Genomic DNA, 23,595 nt, shown 5'->3' with positions numbered 1-23,595 from the left:
TTCAGGTACCAGCTGCTCAGAGGCAGCCCCTAGAAACAGAACTTCATCTGTTGCCCCCATTAACTCAAAAAGGATAGAAGGTGGGAAAGTGAAAGGAAGATACATGAAGAGAGAACAGCTGGGAAGGCCCAAAGATCCTCTCCCTTGAAGATCAGAAAGGAGGGTGGAGGTGAAATCGAGGATCCACATGTTTCCATTGTAATAACGTGGGCCACCTTCATTCAGAATACTGTAACTGTGAGAGAAGCCTAGAGTGAATCCAATAACATTTATTTATTGTCAGATATTTGTTAGAAAATCCATTGAAAATTGCTGGAACTCAGGAGGATAATACCATGGGTCGAACTGTAGTTTTAACTACAACCAGGAGACCAAAGTTAAACACTGCTAAAAATCACACAACACCAGGTTATAGTCCAACAGGTTTATTTGGAAGCACTAGCTTTTGGAACGCTGCTCCTTCATTGGGTGGTTGTGGAGTATAAGATCGTAAGACAAGAATTTATAGCAGAAGATTACAGTGTCATGAAACTGAAATGATATATCGAACCAACCTGGATTGTTAAATCTTTCATCTTTTAGAATGGATAGCAGATTAAACACTGCTGTGAGTGTAGGAGCAGTGAATAAGGTTAACAAGAGCTATAAAGGAAGTTTGTCAAAAGGAAAGGTAAGTTCCTTTACCGCAAGTGTTATGGCTAACCCTGTAACTGTATGAAGGGACACAGGAGGTACTCTTTTGCTGGTGAAAGACATGGTGTTCCCTCCAAAGACAGCAGCAAAAGCCAAGATATTATCAATGCGCCAAGTGGAGAGTGTATTCTCTGTATAAAGTAGTTGGATTGTCTTTTTGTCTGGGACAGTGCAATACGAGTTGTTCAGAAATTACCTGTGGACGAGCTGATTTACACCTCAGTACTGATTTGCTTAAAATGAAAATTACAGATTCACCTATAATCACAGAAGGTCCAAATGAGGTTAAAGAAATGGAATGCTTACAGGAACAAGTTCCAGGTAGTTTTCTGTTGTGTGTAATCAATTAACAAATTCCGTCCAAAGGTCACATAATTTGCCAAGCAGATGTTAGGTTGGTTGAAGTTGTTTTTAAGAATAAGGATGATTCACAGGTGGTTGGTGTGCGTTTGTTGCATGAGGCCCAGGGACCAGGAAAACAGTTAAATGAATGAACTCACACTGAAGCTGAGAGTAAAGGAGTTCTGGAGTGTTTTACATTAGAAACAGAGTTCCAGTCAGGAAGTGCAGAAATTCTGACAAACTCTGAAGGAAGAATGGACAGTTATTAATCAGATAGTGGGACTGCCACGATATTATAAAGAGATTTACAAGCAGCACATTACAATCCCATAGAAGGACGTATGGAAAATGGAGGCATCAACAAACAGGTGTTTTAGTGAGGCAAGACTTCAAAAGGATGTAGTGCAATCTGTAAAACATGTAGTGGGAAAACTTTAACATGTAACTAATCTTTAATACCCAGACCAGCATTTGGAGAAACATGCATAGAATCGCTACAGTGTGGAAGCAGACCATTCAACCTGTTGAATCTACCCTCCAAACAGCATCCCACCCAGATCACTCCCTCTAGCTTACTATCCCTGTGACCCTCCATATCCCATTGCCAATACATCTAACCTGTACATTTTGGACTGTGCGAAGGAACCAGAGCACCCGGAGGAAACCTACGCAGACACTGGAAGAACATGCAAACTCCACTCAGTCTGTTGCCTTTGGGTGGAATTGAACCCGGGTCACTGGTGCTCTGAGGTACCACTGAGCCACCATATCACCAAATGTTAGAGCGTTGCATTGGACTTACCAAAAACAAAGGCAGACATGAGTTTATCCTCAATATTATGGATATTCCAGAAATATTCCTTTAAGGACAATTATAGTGAAGGTAGTGATGGACAATTAAGTCTGTTTTTTATTTGTTATGAACTATCAAATGAAACATTCTCACACCAAGGTTCTAACTTTGTGTCTTAACATTTTTCGACTCATCAGCAGCAGTTTGAGTAAAAAAACAACTAAAGTCAACTGCAAATCATCAACAAACCCAGGGAGCTTTGGAGGTGTATCACTCAAAAATGGTGAAGGCAGACTGTCATGAATACCCGAAGGACTGGGACAAGGATTAGACGTTTTGCTACTTTCTGCCAGAGATTTCTCTAAATGAATCTATGGGATCTGGTCCATGTAAATTAATCTATGGCCATGAGATAAGAAATTTATTAAAACTCATGAAGGATAGGTTTTTAAGGCAAACAGAGGATGTCTCAATATTGCAAGGTTTGTGAAGGTTTGTAGCTCAGGTTGAGGTTTAGGGTGTAGGTTTGCTCGCTGAGCTGTAGGTTTGATATCCAGACGTTTCATTACCTGGCTAGGTAACATCATCAGTGGCGACCTCCAAGTGAAGCGAAGCTGTTGTCTTCTGCTTTCTATTTATATCTTTCTCCTGGATGGGGTTCCTGGGGTTTGTGGTGATGTCATTTCCTGTTCGTTTTCTGAGGGGTTGATAGATGGTGTCTAGATTTATGTGTTTGTTTATGGCGTTGTGGTTGGAGTGCCAGGCCTCTAGGAATTCTCTGGCATGTCTTTGCTTAGCCTGTCCCAGGATAGATGTGTTGTCCCAGTCGAAATGGTGTTTTTTTTTTATCCGTGTGTAGGGCTACGAGGGAGAGAGGGTCATGTCTTTTTGTGGCTAGCTGGTGTTCGTGTATCCTGGTGGCTAACTTTCTTCCTGTTTGTCCTACATAGTGTTTGTGACAGTCCTTGCATGGAATTGTGTAGATGACGTTGGTTTTGTCCATGGGTTGTACTGGCTCTTTTAAGTCTGTTAGTTTTTGTTTGAGAGTGTTGGTGGGTTTGTGTGCTACTAGGATTCCGAGGGGTCTTAGTAGTCTGGCTGTCATTTCTGAAACTTCTTTGATGTATGGTAAGGTGGTTAGGGTTCCCAACCACAACGCCATAAACAAACACATAGATCTAGACACCATCTATCAACCCTCCTCAGAAAATGAACAGGAAATGACATCACCACAAACCCCAGGAACCCCATCCAGGAGAAAGATATAAATAAAAAACAGGAGACAACAGCTTCGCTTCACTTGGAGGTCGCCACTGATGATGTTACCTAGCCAGGTAATGAAACGTCTGGATATCAAACCTGCAGCTCAGCGAGCAAACCTACACCCTATGTCTCAATATTCTTTCATGTGGCTATGTTTCCAGAGGGACTGTCAGGATCATGCAATGTGACACAGGCAAGGATGAAAGAATAAGCAGCCAAGCAATACTGCAATGGGAAGAATGCAAACAGGAGACAAAATCTTTGTGTTATTAGCTTGGCAATGTGAAACTCTGCAAGTGAAGTTCAATGGTCACACAAGATAGTGTGGAAGATTAGTGAACCGAACAAAACCAGAACCTATTGGAACAGAGATAGGAACTATCTGGTAGATAATCTCGATTGCAAAAAGAAGAATAGGTTATGTTATATAAAAAAAAATTAAAGTGATATCATCAGAGAGTGGAAGATAGGAAGGAGCAAATGTGTGAAGAATAGTGGAGGGTGAAAGAGACAGGAAGAGTAAAGTGAAAGGAGAGCAGGAGAGTTCTCAAAGAGAGAATTCAACAATCGAACTCACCAATTGTGAAAAACTGGGATAGTCAGACACTGTATTCTTGGAACAAAAACAGAAATTTCTAGAATAGCTCAGCAGATATTTTGCATCGTTATTCACCAAGGAGAAAGGCAGGACTGATATTGAGGTCAGGGATGAGTGTGTGAATACTCTGGAGAATGTCAATATATTGAAGGAGGAAGTTTGGGTATTCTAGATTGCATTAAGCTTGACAAGTCCCCAGGGCCAGATGGGATCTATCTCCGGTTACTGTGAGAGGCAAGGGAAGAAATACCTGGGGGATTACCAGATGTCTTCACATCCTCTTTGACCACAGGTGAGGTTCCAGACGATGGAGATTAGCCAATGCTGTTCCCTTGTTTAAGAAACAAGGTAAGGATAATCCAGGAGATTGTAGGCCGGTGAATCTGACGTCTGTGGTGGGGGAGGGCTTGGAGAAGATACTGAGGGATAAGATATATGCACATTTGGAAGAAAATGGACCAGTTAGTGATGGGCAGCTTGGTTTTATACACGGAATGTCATGTCTCACCAACCTGATTGAATCTTTTGAAGAGGTGACAAAGATAATTGAGGGAAGGGCTATAAATGTAGTTTATATGGACTTCAGTAAGGCATTTAATAAAGTTCCACATGGCAGATTGGTACAAAAACTAAAATCACATGGATACAAAACTGGCTTGGTCATAGACGACAGAAGGTAGCGGTAGAAGGGTGTCATAGAGATGTACAGCAAGGATACAGACCCTTCGGTCCAACCCGTCCATGCCAACCAGATATCCCAACCCAATCTAGTCCCACCTGCCAGCACCCAGCCCATATCCCTCCAAACCCTTCCTATTCATATACCCATCCAAATGCCTCTTAAATGTTGCAATTGTACCAGCCTCCACCACATCCTCTGGCAGCTCATTCCATACACGTACCACCCTCTGCATGAAAAAGTTGTCCCTTAGGTCCCTTTTATATCTTTCCCCTCTCACCCTAAACCTATGCCCTCTAGTTCTGGACTCCCCGACCCCAGGGAAAAGACTTTGCCTATTTATCCTATCCATGCCCCTCATAATTTTGTAAACCTCTATAAGGTCACCCCTCAGCCTCCGACGCACGAGGGAAAACACCCCCAGCCTGTTCAGCCTCTCCCTGTAGCTCAGATCCTCCAACCCTGGCAACATCCTTGTAAATCTTTTCTGAACCCTTTCAAGTTTCACAACATCTTTCCGATAGGAAGGAGACCAGAATTGCACACAATATTCCAACAGTGGCCTGACCAATGTCCTGTACAGCCGCAACATGACCTCCCAACTCCTGTACTCAATACTCTGACCAATAAAGGAAAACATACCAAACGCCTTCTTCATTATCCTATCTACCTGCGACTCCACTTTCAAGGAGCTATGAACCTGTACTCCAAGGTCTCTTTGTTCAGCAACACTCCCTAGGACCTTACCATTAAGTGTATAAGTCCTGCTAAGATTTGCTTTCCCAAAATGTAGCACCTCACATTTATCTGAATTGAACTCCATCTGCCACTTCTCAGCCCATTGGCCCATCTGGTCCAGATCCTGTTGTAATCTGAGGTAACCCTCTTCGCTGTCCACTACACCTCCAATTTTGGTGTCATCTGCAAACTTACTAACTGTACCTCTTATGCTCGCATCCAAATCATTTATGTAAATGACAAAAAGTAGAGGGCCCATCACTGATCCTTGTGGCACTCCACTGGTCACAGGCCTCCAATCTGAAAAACAACCTTCCACCACCACCCTCTGTCTTCTACCTTTGAGCCAGATCTGTATCCAAATGGCTAGCTCTCCCTGTATTCCATGAGATCTAACCTTGCTAATCAGTCTCCCATGGGGAACCTTGTCCAACACCTTACTTAAGTCCATATAGATCACTTCTACCGCTCTGCCCTCATCAATCCTCTTGGTTACTTCATCAAAAAACTCAATCAAGTTTGTGAGACATGATTTCCCACGCACAAAGCCATGTTGACTATCCCGAATCAGTCCTTGCCTTTCCAAATACATGTACATCCTGTCCCTCAGGATTCCCTCCGTTTTTCAGAATGGAGACCGGCAACTAGCGATGATCCACAGGGATCAGTCTTAGTATATCTAAATGATCAGGAGGAAAATATGACTGATCTGATTATTAGGTTTGCAGATAATACAAACATTGGTGGAGTTACTGACAGTGTATACAATTGTGAAACGATGCAACAGGATATAGATAAATTGGTGAATTGGCAGATGGAGTTTAATCTAGACAAATGCAAGTTGATGCATTTTGGAGGCTCACTGAGGTGTGAATTATACTATAAATGGCAGAGCCTTGAGGAACATTAACATACAGGCGGATCTGGGTGTGGAGGTTCACAGTTCTCTAAAAGTGGCAACACAGATGACGCAGGTGATTAAGAAGGCATGGGGCATACCTGCCTTCATCGTCTGGAGCATGGAGTACAAGGATTGGCACACCATGTTGCAGCTTTATAAAACCCTTGTTAGGCTGTAATTGGCGTACTGTGTGCAGTTCCAGTTGTCTCACTATCAGAAAGATGTGGAAGCTTTGTAGAGAGTGCAGAGAAGATTCACCAGGATGTTGCCTGGTCTCAAGGGCACTGGCTATGAGAAAAGGATAAAAAGAGTAGGATTGTTTTCATTGGAAATAAGGCAGCTGAGAGGAGACCTGATAGAAGTCTACAAAATTATGAGAGGCATAGATAGGGTAGATAGTCAGAGGGTTGAAGTTTCCCAGGATTGAAGTTTCAATTACAAGGGAGCACAGATTAAATGAGAGAGGAGGCAAGTTTAAGGGAGATGTGTGAGATGTTTTTCACGCAGAGAGTGACAGGAGCCTGGATCATACTGCTAGAAGAAGGGGTAGAAGCAGGCACATTTAAAAAGCATCTGGATGGTTATATAAAGAAGGAGGGAATACAGGAATACGGACCAAGTAACAGCAGGATGTTTGTTTTTTAGATTAGTTAGGGCATGATGATCAGCACAGGCCTGGAGGGCCAAAGGGCCTGTTCAGAACTAAGGAACGGTCACTGGACCCGAAACGTTAACTCTGATTTCGCTTCACAGGTGCTACCAGACTTGCTGAGCCTTTCCAGCAATTTCTGTTTGTGTTTCTGATTTACAGAGCCTGCTGTTCTTTCAGTTTTTATTGTTGTAATCTTGTACGCGGAGGAAGCAAAATGAGAAGATCCAGGAATTACTTCTGAAATTCAAGGAAATCTGCACAGACTTGTGGTACACAACTGTGTGGTCTAGTCAGCAAAAGCTGAAGGTAATCCTTACAAAAAGTCCCCGATTTTTACAAACCTTTTAAAATGGCAGTTGATACCAGTGACCTGAAGGTGAGTGTGATCTTGTTACAGGATAATGGATCAGGAATAGGGAAACCAGTGAGGGATTTCTCTCAGAAACTAAACCAATATCAGAAAAAGGAGACTGGGATTCTTACTAGTAACTGCAATATCTTGAACTCGGTGTCAGTCCTGGTTACACTGATCATAACCCCATTGCTTTTGTTGAACAATTTAAAATTTGAAATGGTTTCAATGGAGCTAACAGATTGAACCATTTAACATTAAAATTGTTCACATTGTTGAAAAAGATAATACAACAGATAATACAATATTAATCCAGAATGGGATTATGATGAGATAGTTTAAGGGTTTAGAAGGAAATATAACAAATATATGTCCTGCATGAAGAATGGGTGAGAGTGAATGAGTGTAGTTTTCTTGCATTTTGTTTGCACATATATCATGTTTACCCAGTCCTGAAGTGTATTTAGATTTAGGTACCCTACAGTGTGGAAACTGGCCCAACAAGTCCTCACCGACCCTCCAAAGAGTAACCTACCCAGATCTATTCCCTACCCCTGACTAATGCACCTAACAGTATGGGCAATTTAACATGGCCAATTCACCTGACCTGCACAGCTTGGAATTGTGGGAGGAAACTGGAGCTCAGGGGGAAACCCACACAGACACGGGGAGAATGTGCAAACTCCACACAGACAGTTGCCTGAGGCAGGAATTGAGCCTGGGTCCTTGGCACTAGGAAGCAGCAGTGCCAACCACTGAGCCACCGGGCTACTTCAACAGTAGCATTTCATTTCCTTAAGGGTGTAAATGTGTAAGGGAACATCTATTGTTTTAATGTTTGGACTATAAATTAGAAAGCAGATGTTAGACACTGCTGTCTCACTGAAAAGTACCAGGAGGGTTTTTGTTTCTCTGTAACTTGAAGATAAGTAGGATTGCGTAGTGTACACTTTAGCTATACAATACAATAGTAATTTCAGAGCAGTCAATAATTTGAGAGAAACAGAGTACTTGGAGTCTTTGAGTTAAGGAAAAGCTGCCTAATAACAATCTTTGGATTGGTCTAGTTATGCAGGGCAGTGTAGATATGGCCACATATTCTCCGAGAGTGATAAGACTAAAAACTTAGAGATTCTAAAGAAAAAACTCTGATGTAAGAAAAGACCTAGGTCCACCCAATGAGCTCTGAAATTGAAGAATAATCATGGTTCTGGGGATAGCATTGTATTACCGTTGTTAAATACTGAAAGAACAACCAATGATACCTCCACCCATCTTTCTGGTGCTCTCTCAATGTTGACCCTCTGAGGATGTGCAAATCTGTCGGTACAAGCCCTCCAGGATCTAACAGGCTGTTTTCCTTAACTCAAAGACTCACGCGGTCCCCAATCTCAAAAAGGTAATCATCTCATGGCTCCAAAGGCAACATAGTCTTGAGCAGCTGAAAATGTGTATTAGTAGATTTTCAACTTGCGAAACCATCCTAGTATGTCAGTGATATGACAATGTCTGAATTCTGCTCCTTTTCTGGTCCAATGGTATCAGATGGGTCATTTTCTTCCCGTTCCTAACTATCTGTACAAATAACCTACCAGAAATATGGAGGAACCAAGATCAAATGGTGGGATGGAATTGAAGGTAATCAGTGTTAGTGCTGGGGAAATGAATGGGGTTAAAGACTGACAAGTCACCACAGCCCGATAATCTACATCCCAGTGCTTTCAAGGCAGTGGTCTTGGAAATATTTCTTACTTTGCTGATCATCTTCCAAAATCGAATAGACTCCCAGAGAGTCACAGATTCTTACAGCACAAAAACAGGCCCTTCAGCCCAACTAGTCCATGCCGACCAAGTTTCCTAAACTGAGCTAGTCCCACTTGCCAGTGTTTGGCCCATCTAACCCTTTCCTATTCATGTACCTGTACAAATGTCTTTTAAATTTTGCAATTATACCCGCCTCTAACACTTCCTCTGGCAGCTCATTCCACACATGAACCACTCTCTGTGTGAAAAGGTTCCCCATCACGTCTTTCTAAAATCTTTCTCCTCTCACCATAAAAATATGCCCCCTAGTCTTGAAATCACTCACCCGAGGGAAAACACACCTGCCATTCACTTTATCTGTACCCATCGTGATTTTATAAACTTCTATAAGGTCACCCCTCAATCTCCTACACTCTGCATCCAAAACCCTGTATTCCCAGCACATCTTGATAAGTCTTTTCTGAACTCTCTCCAGCTTAATAATCTCCTTCAGGAAGACCAGAATGGGACACAGTTCTCCAGAAGAGGCCTCAGCATTGTCCGGTACAATCTCAACATGACGTCCCAACTCCTGTACTGAAAGTTCTGAGCAATGAAAGCAACTGTGCTAAAAGCCTTCTTAACATAGAACATAGAACATTACAGCGCAATACAGGCCCTTCTTGCTAATCTGAAGCCCATCCACCTACACTATTCCATTTACATCCATATGCCTGTCCAATGAAGACTTAAATGAACTTAAACTTGGCGAATCTACCACCATTGCAGGCAATGCATTCCATATCCTTACTACTCTCTGAGTAAAGAAACTACCTCTGACATCTGTCTTATACCTATCTCCCCTCACTTTAAAGCTGTGTCCCCTCGTGTTTGCCGTCCCCATACTTGGAAAAAGGCTCTCCCTGTCCACCCTATCTAACCCTCTGATTACCTTGTATGTCTCTATTAAGTCACCTCTCAACCTTCTTCTCTCTAATGAAAACAGCCTCAAGGCCCTCAGCCTTTCCTCGTAAGACCTTCCCTCATACCAGGCAACGTCCTAGTAAATCTCCTCTGCACCCTTTCGAAAGCTTCCACATCCTTCTTATTGTGACCAGAACTGTACACAATACTCCAAGTGTGGCCACACCAGAGTTTTGTACAGCTGCAGCATAAGCTCCTGGTTCCAGAACTCAATCCCTCTATTAATAAAGACCAAAACACTGTGTGCCTTCTTAACACCCCTGTCAATCTGGGTGGCAACTTTCAGGGATCTGTGTACCTGGACACCGAGATCTCTCTGCTCATCTGTACTCCCTAGAATCCTACCATTAGCCCAATACTCTGCATTCCGATTACTCCATCCAAAGTGTATCACCTCACACTTGTCCACGTTAAATTCCATTTGTCACCTCTCAGCCCAGCTCTGCATCCTATCTATGTCTCTCTGCAACCTACTACATCCTTCATCACTATCCACAACTCCACCAACCCTAGTATCGTCCTCAAATGTGCTGCTGCTAGTAACTGGACACCAAGATGAACATGTTCCATCAACTACAACCCTCTGTTTTCTTTCAGTAAGCCAATTACTGATCCAAACTGCTGTGTCTCCCACAATCCCATTCCTCTGCATTTTGTACAATAGCCTACTGTGGGGAACCTTATCGAACGCCTTGCTGAAATCCATATACACATCAACCGGTTTACTCTCATCTGCCTGTTTGGTCATTTTGTCAAAAAACTCAATAAGATTCGTTAGGCACGACCTACCCTTCACAAAACCGTGCTGACTGTCCCTGATCAGATTATTCTTTTCTAGATGATTATAAATCCTCTCTCTTATAATCTTTTCCAACACTTTACCAACAACTGAAGTGAGACTCACTGGTCTGTAATTACCAGGGTTGTCTCTACTACCCTTTTTGAACAGGGGAACCATATTTGCTATCCTCCAGTCCTCAGGCACTATTCCTGCAGACAATGATGATTTGAAGATCAATGCCAAAGGCTCGGCAATCTCCTCCCTTGCTTCCCAGAGGATCCTAGGATAGATCCTATCTGGCCCAGGGGACTTGTCTATCTTCACATTCTGTAATAATTCCAATAGCTCTTCCTTATGAACCTCAATCTCTTCTCGCCTAGATGAAAGTATCTCTGTATCTTCCTCGCCAACATTGTCATTTTCTATGTTGAACATTGTTGAAAAATATTTATTTAGTGCTTCCCCATCACCTCTGACTCCACACACAACTCCCCACTATTATCCTTGATTGGCCCTAATTTAACTCTCGTCATTCTTTTATTCCTGACATACCTATGGAAAGCCTTAGGGTTAACCCTGATCCTATCCGCTAACAACTTCTCATGTCTCCTCCTGGCTCTTCTGAGCTCTCTTTTTAGGTCTTTCCTGATTTCCTTGTAACCCTCAAGCACCCTAACTGAGTTTTCACATTTTGTCCTAACATAAGCCTTCTTCTTCCTCTTGACCAGGGATTCCACTTCCTTAGTAAACCACGGCTCACGCGTTCTATAACGTCCACCCTGTCTAACAGGTACATACTTATCTAGGACACCCAGGAGCTTTTCCTTGAATAAGCTCCACATTTTTAATGTACTCATCCCCTGCAGTTTCCTTCCCCATTCTACGCTTCCTAAATCTTTCCTAATTGCATCGTAATTTCTCTCCCCCCCAGCTGTAACTCTTGCTCGGTGGAGTACACCTATCCCTTTCCATCACTAAAGTAAACCTGACAGAATTGTGATCGCTGTCTCCAAAATGCTCACCTACTTCCACATCTAACACCTGGCCAGGCTCGATACCCAGCACTAAATCCATGTCTACCTGTGAAATCTGTACGCTTATTGGAATATCTCATTCTATGTCTGTCAGGCACATATCTGTACACTGACTGGTGCCTCTCAGTCTCCTCTCGCTCAGGGAGATATCTGTACACTAACTGGTGTCTCTCAGTCCCCCTCTCTCTCAGTGTGATATCTGTACACTGACTGGTGTCTCTCAGTCCCCTCTCTCTCTCTCTCAGGGTGATATTTGTACAGTGACTGGTGTCTCTCAGTCCCCTCTCTCTCTCTCTCTCAGGGTGATATTTGTACAGTGACTGGTGTCTCTCAGTGTCCTCTCTCTCTCTCTCAGGGTGATATTTGTACAGTGACTGGTGTCTCTCAGTGCCCTCTCTCTCTCTCTCAGGGAGATATCTGTACACTGACTGGTGCCTCTCAGTCTCCTCTCGCTCAGGGAGATATCTGTACACTAACTGGTGTCTCTCAGTCCCCCTCTCTCTCAGTGTGATATCTGTACACTGACTGGTGTCTCTCAGTCCCCTCTCTCTCTCTCTCAGGGTGATATTTGTACAGTGACTGGTGTCTCTCAGTCCCCTCTCTCTCTCTCTCTCAGGGTGATATTTGTACAGTGACTGGTGTCTCTCAGTGTCCTCTCTCTCTCTCTCAGGGTGATATTTGTACAGTGACTGGTGTCTCTCAGTCACCTCTCTCTCTCTCAGGGTGATATTTGTACACTGACTGGTGTCTCTCAGTCCTCTCTCTCTCTCTCTCAGGGTGATATTTGTACAGTGACTGGTGTCTCTCAGTCCCCTCTCTCTCTCTCTCAGGGTGATATTTGTACACTGACTGGTGTCTCTCAGTCCCCTCTCTCTCTCTCCCAGGGAGATATTTGTACAGTGACTGGTGTCTCTCAGTCCCCCCTCTCTCTCTCTCAGGGTGATACCTGTACACTGACTGGTGTCTCTCAGTCCCCCCTCTCTCTCTCTCTCTCTCTCTCTCAGGGTGATAAGTGTACACTGACTGGTGTCTCTCAGTGTCCTCTCTCTCTCTCAGGGTGATATCTGTACACTGACAGGTGTCTCTCAGTGTCCTCTCTCTCTCTCTCAGGGAGATATCTGTACACTGACTGGTGTCTCTCAGTCCCCCTCTCTCTCTCTCAGGGTGATATCTGTACACTGACTGGTGTCTCTCAGTGTCCTCTCTCTCTCTCAGGGAGATATCTGTACACTGACTGGTGTCTCTCAGTGTCCTCTCTCTCTCTCTCAGGGAGATATCTGTACACTGACTGGTGTCTCTCAGTGTCCTCTCTCTCTCTCTCAGGGTGATATCTGTACACTGACTGGTGTCTCTCAGTGTCCTCTCTCTCTCTCAGGGTGATATCTGTACACTGACTGGTGTCTCTCAGTGTCCTCTCTCTCTCTCAGGGAGATATCTGTACACTGACTGGTGTCTCTGTGCCCTCTCTCTCAGGGAGATATCTGTACACTGACTGGTGTCTCTGTGCCCTCTCTCTCTCTCAGGGTGATATCTGTACACTGACTGGTGTCACTCAGTCCCCCTTCTCTCTCTCTCTCAGGGTGATATCTGTACACTGACTGGTGTCTCTCAGTCCCCCTTCTCTCTCTCTCTCAGGGTGATATTTGTACAGTGACTGGTGTCTCTCAGTCCCCTCTCTCTCTCTCTCAGGGTGATATTTGTACACTGACTGGTGTCTCTCAGTCCCCTCTCTCTCTCTCTCAGGGAGATATCTGTACACTGACTGGTGTCTCTCAGTCCCCCTCTCTCTCTCTCAGGGTGATATCTGTACACTGACTGGTGTCTCTCAGTGTCCTCTCTCTCTCTCAGGGAGATATCTGTACACTGACTGGTGTCTCTCAGTGTCCTCTCTCTCTCTCTCAGGGAGATATCTGTACACTGACTGGTGTCTCTCAGTGTCCTCTCTCTCTCTCTCAGGGTGATATCTGTACACTGACTGGTGTCTCTCAGTGTCCTCTCTCTCTCTCAGGGTGATATCTGTACACTGACTGGTGTCTCTCAGTGTCCTCTCTCTCTCTCAGGGAGATATCTGTACACTGACTGGTGTCTCTGTGCCCTCTCTCTCAGGGAGATATCTGTACACTGACTGGTGTCTCTGTGCCCTCTCTCTCTCTCAGGGTGATATCTGTACACTGACTGGTGTCACTCAGTCCCCCTTCTCTCTCTCTCTCTCAGGGTGATATCTGTACACTGACTGGTGTCTCTCAGTCCCCCTTCTCTCTCTCTCTCAGGGTGATATCTGTACACTGACTGGTGTCTCTGTGCCCTCTCTCTCTCTCAGAGTGATATCTGTACACTGACTGGTGTCTCTCAGTGTCCTCTCTCTCAGGGAGATATCTGTACACTGACTGGTGTCTCTGTGCCCTCTCTCTCAGGGAGATATCTGGACACTGACTGGTGTCTCTGTGCCCTCTCTCTCAGGGATATATCTGTACACTGACTGGTGTCTCTCAGTGCCCTCTCTCTCTCTCTCTCTCAGGGTGATATCTGTACACTGACTGGTGTCTCTCAGTCCCCCCCTCTCTCTCTCTCTCAAGGTGATATCTGTACACTGACTGGTGTCTCTCAGTGTCCTCTCTCTCAGGGAGATATCTGTACACTGACTGGTGTCTCTGTGCCCTCTCTCTCAGGGAGATATCTGGACACTGACTGGTGTCTCTGTGCCCTCTCTCTCAGGGAGATATCTGTACACTGACTGGTGTCTCTCAGTGTCCTCTCTCTCTCTCAGGGTGATATCTGTACACTGACTGGTGTCTCTCAGTGCCCTCTCTCTTTCTCAGGGTGATATCTGTACACTGACTGGTGTCTCTCAGTCCCCTCTCTCTCTCTCAGGGTGATATCTGTACACTGACTGGTGTCTCTCAGTGCCCTCTCTCTCTCTCTCTCTCTCTCTCTCAGGGTGATACCTGTACACTGATTGGTGTCTCTCAGTGCCCCCTCTCTCTCTCAGGGAGATATCTGTACACTGACTGGTGTCTCTCAGTCCCCCTCTCTCTCAGTCAGGGTGATATCTGTACACTGATTGGTGTCTCTCAGTCCCCCTCTCTCTCTCTCTCAGGGAGATATCTGTACACTGACTGGTGTCTCTCTGTGCCCTCTCTCAGGGAGATATCTGTACACTGACAGGTGTCTCTCAGTCCCCCCCCTCTCTCTCTCAGGGAGATATCTGTACACTAACTGGTGTCTCTCAGTGCCCTCTCTCACTCATGGTGATACCTGTACACTGATTGGTGTCTCTCAGTGCCCTCGCTCTATCAGTGCCCTCTCTCTCTCTCTCTCAGGGTTATATCTGTACACTGACTTGTGTCTCTCAGTCCCCCCCTCTCTCTCTCAGGGAGATATCTGTACACTGACTTGTGTCTCTCAGTCCCCTTCTCTCTCTCAGGGAGGTATCTGTACACTGACTGGTGTCTCTCAGTCCCCCCCTCTCTCTCTCTCTCAGGGAGATATCTGTACACTGACTTGTGTCTCTCAGTCCCCCCCTCTCTCTCTCAGGGAGGTATCTGTACACTGACTGGTGTCTCTCAGTCCCCCTTTCTCTCTCAGGGAGGTATCTGTACACTGACTTGTGTCTCTCAGTCCCCCTCTCTCTCTCTCTCTCTCTCAGGGAGATATCTGTACACTGACTGGTGTCTCTCAGTGCCCTCGCTCTCTCTCTCTCAGGGTTATATCTGTACACTGACAGGTGTCTCTCAGTCCCCATCTCTCTCTCTCAGGGAGATATCTGTACACTGACTTGTGTCTCTCAGTGCCCTCTCTCTATCTCTCTCTCTCTCTCTCTCTCAGGGAGATATCTGTACACTGACTGGTGTCTCTCAGTGCCCTCTCTCTATCTCTCTCTCTCTCTCTCAGGGAGATATCTGTACACTGACTGGTGTCTCTCAGTGCCCTCTCTCTATCTCTCTCTCTCAGGGAGATATCTGTACACTGACAGGTGTCTCTCAGTCCCCCTCTCTCTCTCTCAGGGAGATATCTGTACACTGACTGGTGTCTCTCAGTGCCCTCGCTCTCTCAGTGCCCTCTCTCTCTCTCAGGGTTATATCTGTACACTGACAGATGTCTCTCAGTCCCCATCTCTCTCTCTCAGGGAGATATCTGTACACTGACTTGTGTCTCTCAGTCCCCTCTCCCTCTCTCTGGAAGATATCTGTACACTGACTGGTGTCTCTCAGTGTCCTCTCTCTCTCTCTCTCTCAGGGAGATATCTGTACACTGACACGTGTCTCTCAGTCCCCATCTCTCTCTCTCAGGGAGATATCTGTACACTGACTTGTGTCTCTCAATCCCCTCTCTCTCTCAGGGTGATATCTGTACACTGACAGGTGTCTCTCAGTCCCCCTCTCTCTCTCTCTCTCAGGGAGATATCTGTACACTGACTGGTGTCTCTCAGTGCCCTCTCTCTATCTCTCAGGGTGATATCTGTACACTGACAGGTGTCTCTCAGTGTCCTCTCTCTCTCAGGGTGATATCTGTACACTGACTTGTGTCTCTCAGTCCACTCTCTCTCTCAGGGTGATATCTGTACACTGACTTGTGTCTCTCAGTCCCCCTCTCTCTCTCAGGGAGATATCTGTACACTGACTTGTGTCTCTCAGTCCCCCTCTCTCTCAGGGTTATATCTGTACACTGACTTGTGTTTCAGTCCCCCTCTCTCTCTCTCAGGGAGATATCTGTACACTGACAGGTGTCTCTCAGTCCCCCTCTCTCTCTCTCAGGGTGATATCTGTACACTGACTGGTGTCTCTCAGTCCCCCCCCCCTCTCTCTCAGGGAGGTATCTGTACACTGACAGGTGTCTCTCAGTCCCCCCCCCCCCCTCTCTCTCTCTCAGGGTTATATCTGTACACTGACTTGTGTCTCTCAGTCCCCCTCTCAGGGAGATATCTGTACTCTGACTGGTGTCTCTCAGTCCCCCTCTCTCTCTCAGGGAGGTATCTGTACACTGATAGGTGTCTCTCAGTCCCCCTCTCTCTCTCTCTCTCAGGGAGTTATCTGTACACTGACTTGTGTCTCTCAGTCCCCCTCTCTCTCTATCAGGGAGATATCTGTACACTGACTTGTGTCTCTCAGTCCCCCTCTCTCTCTCTCTCTCAGGGAGATATCTGTACACTGACTTGTGTCTCTCCGTCCCCTTCTCTCTCTCAGGGAGGTATCTGTACACTGACTGGTGTCTCTCAGTCCCCCCCTCTCTCTCTCTCTCAGGGAGATATCTGTACACTGACTTGTGTCTCTCAGTCCCCCCCCCCCCCCTCTCTCTCTCAGGGAGGTATCTGTACACTGACTGGTGTCTCTCAGTCCCCCTTTCTCTCTCAGGGAGGTATCTGTACACTGACTTGTGTCTCTCAGTCCCCCCCTCTCTCTCTCTCTCTCTCTCAGGGAGATATCTGTACACTGACTGGTGTCTCTCAGTCCCCTCTCTCTCTCAGGGAGATATCTGTACACTGACTGGTGTCTCTCAGTCCCCTCTCTCTCTCAGGGAGGTATCTGTACACTGACTGGTGTCTGTCAGTGCTTTTGTAGGGTAGAGGTGAAGCTTTGAGGGGCGGGTCGGTTTCTCAGAGATGCCTGGCCATGACGGAGTTAACTCTGTGTTCACTTCCCGTGCGTGGATTTAATTTGGTTTGGGATCGGTGCTATCTGCATCAGCCCTCCCTGATCCCGCCCCGGTGAAATGTGGGATCTGAGCAGTGTCGGTGCAGACTCTCCCCCTAAACCCCTCCTCAATCAGGCCGGAGCTTCCCTGCACCTTGCAATGTTCTCCCCATTCCAGGATTGATCAGGAGCTGCTCTGTGATGCCCAGCAACCAGGAGGTAACGTGGAGGAGACAGCAGCAGCTTGAGCGGGTGCAGTGTGTGTGGTTGTGAGGCTGAGGCAGCCTTCCATTGGGAGCAGCGAGCAGGATGGACTAGCAGCCTCTCCATCCCCCTGGTAAGTGCCAATGCAGCAGGGCACAGGACTGCACCCCCCCCCCCCCCCGGCTGTACCCCCCCCGTCTCCCCCAGAACCCGTATCCAATGGGAACAGGACCAGCTCCAGAGCTGGGCAGCTCTGTCTTGGCTTGGGGCTGCTGCTGGTGCTGGTGGGGTGGGGTGGGGTGGGGAGGATTGGGGCTGAATCTTTGTGTGAATGCGGGCTCCGTGCCTCCTGTTTCACAAGCTGCTCATTCGGAAATCGTTGGAAAATCCTGGGGCTGGCAGACCCGGCTGAAATTAAACGCTTTAATATTCTTGTCACATATCGGTACCTTGAATTGGTGTCTTTATGCTGCTGGGCTATTGTGGTGTGCAGCTGCAGGAGAAAAACGCAGGATTTGTAAATGTCGGACAGGCTGTGTGTGTGTGTGTGTGAGAGAGAGAGAGAGCTGGCTGGTGGAGTACACATTTCACTCGGAGCTGCGTGGGGATCTCTGTGTGTGGGTGTGTGGCTGTGTCTGTCTGTGGCTCTGTGTGTGTATCTGTGTGTCTATGTACATGTGTGTAAATATCTGTGCCTGTGTGGAACTGTTTATGTGTGTCTGGCTGTGTATCTGTGTGTGTCTGTCTATCTGTGTGTCTAACTGTATTTCCATGCATGTGTATCTGTGTAGATATATGTGTGTGTGTGTCTGGCTGTGTATCTGAGTGTGTGTGTCTTATTGTATGTATATGCGTGTGCGTGTGTGCCTGAGGGATGGTTTGTATTATACCACTGTGTATGGCTCTGATTGTATTGATGACTGTGGTTATCTGTGTAGGTGTGTGTGTGTGTGTGTTCTGTGCGGTAGTATTTGGTTCAATGAGGATATGTGTACCTTCCATTGATACAAACTTACATTTATGTTGTGTGACACTATCACCGTGCTAAATGGGGCAGACTTTGATCAGATCGAGCAGCTCCAAGACTGGGCATCCATGAGGCTCTGTGGGACATCCATAGCAGCAAAATTGTACTCCAGCACAATCTGTACCCTCATGGCCTGGCATAGCCCCCACTCAACCATTACCATCAAGCCAGGGATCAACCCTGGTTCAATGGAGAGTGCAGGAGGGCATGCCAAGAGCAGCACCAGGTATACCTGATGGTGAGGTGTCAACCTGGTGAAGCCCCCAAACAGGATTATTTACATGCCAAACAGCATAAACAGCAAGTGGTAGGCAGAGCAAAGTGACCCCACAGCCTATGGATCAGTTCTAAGCTTTACAGTCCAATTTGGTAATGATGGTGGACAATTAAACAACTCAATGGGGGAAGAGGCTCCACAAATATCTCCATCCTCAATGATGGAAGAGCTGAGTACATTAGTGCAAAAGATAAGACTGAGGTATTTGCAACAATCTTCAGCCAGAGAGGATACGTGGATGATCCATCTCAGCCTCCTCCAGTGCTTTGTCTGGAGATTTAGGCCAATACTGACCGTGCACCATGAGATACCAGAGTGTCTCTGACTTTCAGTGACTGTACATTTGCTGTCTCTGAGGATGACACTCCTTATCACCAAGTAAAGTTTTTCAACTCCCATCAAGCTCTTAGTTTACATCTGAAATTGGTTGGTTATGAAATCCATCTCTCCAGTCAGGTGATTAGGACCATTCTCTTCGCCCACTCATTCTAAACTGGTATCTTCTCACTTACGGGTGTCAGTCTCACAATCAGTGATTTATATGGATCGCATTCTTCCCCACCCATCCCATCAATACTGGTCTTCAGGCAATTTAACTCCACTTTCATTGAACTCAAGAAATGGCTGCATGCAAAGGCTTCCTCAACAGTATTGAAGACTTTTGAATGAGTCACTCCCTCAGCACTGACCCTCCGACAGCGTGGCACTCCCTCAGCACTGACCCTCCGACAGCGTGGCACTCCCTCAGCACTGACCCTCCGACAGTGCGGCACTCCCTCAGCACTGAACCTCTGACAGTGCGGCACTCCCTCAGCACTGACCCTCTAACAGTGCGGCGCTCCCTCAGCACTGACCCTCTGACAGTGCGGCGCTCCCTCAGCACTGACCCTCTGACAGTGCGGCGCTCCCTCAGCACTGACCCTCTGACAGTGCGGCGCTCCCTCAGCACTGACCCTCTGACAGTGCGGCGCTCCCTCAGCACTGACCCTCTGACAGTGCGGCGCTCCCTCAGCACTGACCCTCTGACAGTGCGGCGCTCCCTCAGCACTGACCCTCTGACAGTGCGGCGCTCCCTCAGCACTGACCCTCTGACAGTGCGGCGCTCCCTCAGCACTGACCCTCCGACAGTGCGGCGCTCCCTCAGCACTGACCCTCCGACAGTGCGGCGCTCCCTCAGCACTGACCCTCCGACAGTGCGGCGCTCCCTCAGCACTGACCCTCCGACAGTGCGGCGCTCCCTCAGCACTGACCTTCTGACAGTGCGGCGCTCCCTCAGCACTGACCCTCTGACAGTGCGGCGCTCCCTCAGCACTGACCCTCCGACAGTGCGGCGCTCCCTCAGCACTGACCCTCCGACAGTGCGGCGCTCCCTCAGCACTGACCCTCCGACAGTGCGGCGCTCCCTCAGCGCTGACCTTCTGACAGCGGGGCGCGCCCTCAGCACTGACCCTCCGACAGTGCTGTGCTCCCTCAGCGCTGACCCTCCGACAGTGCAGCCCTCCCTCAGCGCAGACCCACTGACAGTGCGGCACCGCCTCAGCACTGACCCTCCGACAGTGCAGCATTCCCTCAGCACTGACCCTCCGACAGTGCGGCGCTCCCTCAGCACTGACCCTCCGACAGTGCGGCGCTCCCTCAGCACTGACCCTCCGACAGTGCGGCGCTCCCTCAGCACTGACCCTCCGACAGTGCGGCGCTCCCTCAGCACTGACCCTCCGACAGTGCGGCGCTCCCTCAGCACTGACCCTCCGACAGTGCGGCGCTCCCTCAGCACTGACCCTCCGACAGTGCGGCGCTCCCTCAGCACTGACCCTCCGACAGTGCGGCGCTCCCTCAGCACTGACCCTCCGACAGTGCGGCGCTCCCTCAGCACTGACCCTCCGACAGTGCGGCGCTCCCTCAGCACTGACCCTCCGACAGTGCGGCGCCCACTCAGCACTGACCCTCCGACAGTGCGGCGCTCCCTCAGCACTGACCCTCCGACAGTGCGGCACCCACTCAGCCCTGACCCTCCGACAGTGCGGCGCGCCCTCAGCACTGACCCTCCGACATTGCGGCACTCCCTCAGCACTGACCCTCCGACAGTGCCCATTCCATCAGCACTGACCCTCCGACAGTGCAGCACTTCCTCAGTTCTGACACTCCGACAGTGCAGCATTCCCTCAGTACTGACACTCCGACAGTGCAGCGCTCCCTCAGTACTGACCCTCTGACAGTGTGGCACTCCCTCAGCACTGACCATCTGACAATTTGGTGCTCCCTCAGCACTAACCCTCCGACAGTCTGGCACTCCTTCAGCACTGACCTTCCGACAGTGCGGCCATCCCTCAGCACTTACCCTCCATCTGTGCGGCCCTCCCTCAGCACTGACCTTCCGACAGTGCCCAGTCCCTCAGTACTGACCCTCTGACAGTGCGGCGCTCCCTCAGCACTGACCCTCTGACAGTGTGGCACTCCCTCAGCACTGACCCTCCGACATTGCGGCACTCCCTCAGCACTGACCCTCCCACAGTACGGCGCTCCCTTAGCACTGACCCTCCGACAGTGCGGCACTCGGTCAGCACTGACCCACCGACAGTGCGGCGCTCCCTCAGCACTGACCCCCCGCCAGTGCGGCACTCCGTCAGCACTGATCCTCCGACTGTGCGGCACACCCTCAGCGCTGTTCCTATGACAATTTGGCACTCCCTCAGTACTGACCCTCCGACAGTGCGGTACTCCCTTAGTACTGACCCTCCGACAGTGCGGTACTCCCTCAGTACTGACCCTCCGACAGTGCGGTACTCCCTTAGTACTGACCCTCCGACAGTGCGGTACCCCCTTAGTACTGACCCTCCGACAGTGCGGTGCTCCCTCAGCGCTGTCCCTATGACGATTTGGCACTCCCTCAGCACTGACCCTCCGACAGTGCGGCGCTCCCTCAGCACTGACCCTCCGACAGTGCGGCGCTCCCTCAGCACTGACCCTCCAACAGTGCGGCGCTCCCTCAGCCCGGACCCTCCGACAGTGCGGCGCTCCCTCAGCCCGGACCCTCCGACAGTGCGGCGCTCCCTCAGCCCGTACCCTCCGACTGTGCGGGGCTCCCTCATCACTGACCCTCCGACTGTGCGGGGCTCCCTCAGCACTGACCCTCCGACTGTGCGGGGCTCCCTCAGCACTGACCCTCCGACTGTGCGGGGCTCCCTCAGCACTGACCCTCCGACTGTGCGGGGCTCCCTCAGCACTGACCCTCCGACTGTGCGGGGCTCCCTCAGCACTGACCCTCCGACTGTGCGGGGCTCCCTCAGCACTGACCCTCCGACTGTGCGGGGCTCCCTCAGCACTGACCCTCCGACTGTGCGGGGCTCCCTCAGCACTGACCCTCCGACTGTGCGGGGCTCCCTCAGCACTGACCCTCCGACTGTGCGGGGCTCCCTCAGCACTGACCCTCCGACTGTGCGGGGCTCCCTCAGCACTGACCCTCCGACAGTGAGACGCTCCCTCAGTACTGACCCTCCGACAGTGCGGTACTCCCTTAGTACTGACCCTCCGACAGTGCGGTACCCCCTTAGTACTGACCCTCTGACAGTGCGGCACTCCCTCAGCACTGACGCTCCGACAGTGCGGCGCTCCCTCAGCACTGACCCTCCGACAGTGCGGCGCTCCCTCAGCACTGACCCTCCGACAGTGCGGCGCTCCCTCAGCACTGACGCTCCGACAGTGCGGCGCTCCCTCAGCACTGACCCTCCGACAGTGCGGGGCTCCCTCAGCACTGACCCTCCGACAGTGCGGGGCTCCCTCAGCACTGACCCTCCGACAGTGCGGGGCTCCCTCAGCACTGACCCTCCGACAGTGCGGGGCTCCCTCAGCACTGACCCTCCGACAGTGCGGGGCTCCCTCAGCACTGACCCTCCGACAGTGCGGGGCTCCCTCAGCACTGACCCTCCGACAGTGCGGTGCTCCGTCAGCACTGACCCTCCGACAGTGCGGCGCTCCCTCAGCACTGACCCTCCGACAGTGCGGCGCTCCCTCAGCACTGACCCTCCGACAGTGCGGCGCTCCCTCAGCACTGACCCTCCGACAGTGCGGCGCTCCCTCAGCACTGACCCTCCGACAGTGCGGCGCTCCCTCAGCACTGACCCTCCGACAGTGCGGCGCTCCCTCAGCACTGACCCTCCGACAGTGCGGCGCTCCCTCAGCACTGACCCTCCGACAGTGCGGCGCTCCCTCAGCACTGACCCTCCGACAGTGCGGCGCTCCCTCAGCCCGGACCCTCCGACAGTGCGGGGCTCCCTCAGCACTGACCCTCCGACAGTGCGGGGCTCCCTCAGCACTGACCCTCCGACAGTGCGGGGCTCCCTCAGCACTGACCCTCCGACAGTGCGGGGCTCCCTCAGCACTGACCCTCCGACAGTGCGGGGCTCCCTCAGCACTGACCCTCCGACAGTGCGGGGCTCCCTCAGCACTGACCCTCCGACAGTGCGGGGCTCCCTCAGCACTGACCCTCCGACAGTGCGGGGCTCCCTCAGCACTGACCCTCCGACAGTGCGGGGCTCCCTCAGCACTGACCCTCCGACAGTGCGGGGCTCCCTCAGCACTGACCCTCCGACAGTGCGGGGCTCCCTCAGCACTGACCCTCCGACAGTGCGGGGCTCCCTCAGCACTGACCCTCCGACAGTGCGGGGCTCCCTCAGCACTGACCCTCCGACAGTGCGGGGCTCCCTCAGCACTGACCCTCCGACTGTGCGGGGCTCCCTCAGCACTGACCCTCCGACTGTGCGGGGCTCCCTCAGCACTGACCCTCCGACTGTGCGGGGCTCCCTCAGCACTGACCCTCCGACTGTGCGGGGCTCCCTCAGCACTGACCCTCCGACTGTGCGGGGCTCCCTCAGCACTGACCCTCCGACATTGCCCACTCCCTCAGC

The 23,595-nt window shown here is 49.8% G+C and overlaps 1 protein-coding gene across 13 annotated transcripts in view; it reads left to right on the top strand.

The window, feature by feature from the left end:
• Positions 1–23,595, top strand: part of LOC122542659 (leucine-rich repeat and immunoglobulin-like domain-containing nogo receptor-interacting protein 1) — a 645,371-nt gene that overhangs the window by 511,755 nt on the left and 110,021 nt on the right. For 3 of the 13 annotated variants that reach the window (XM_043680650.2, XM_087981935.1, XM_087981936.1), the window contains exon 1: positions 17,192–17,520. The exons of 7 other annotated variants lie outside the window; for them this stretch is intronic. The gene's annotated coding sequence lies outside the window, so the exon portion shown is untranslated. Of the gene's footprint in view, positions 1–6,821; positions 6,966–17,191; positions 17,521–23,595 lie in introns of those variants that run through there. 3 more of the 13 variants (XM_087981939.1, XM_087981937.1, XM_087981940.1) reach the window with 2 other exon arrangements.

This window comes from Chiloscyllium plagiosum, unplaced genomic scaffold, assembly GCF_037043375.1.
Source record: "Chiloscyllium plagiosum isolate Xiang-an unplaced genomic scaffold, Cpla_swu_hap1 HiC_scaffold_42, whole genome shotgun sequence".
NCBI lineage: Eukaryota > Metazoa > Chordata > Chondrichthyes > Orectolobiformes > Hemiscylliidae > Chiloscyllium > Chiloscyllium plagiosum.
The sequence above is the reverse complement of the archived record's forward strand: the minus strand, read 5'-3'. Positions and strand labels throughout refer to the sequence as shown.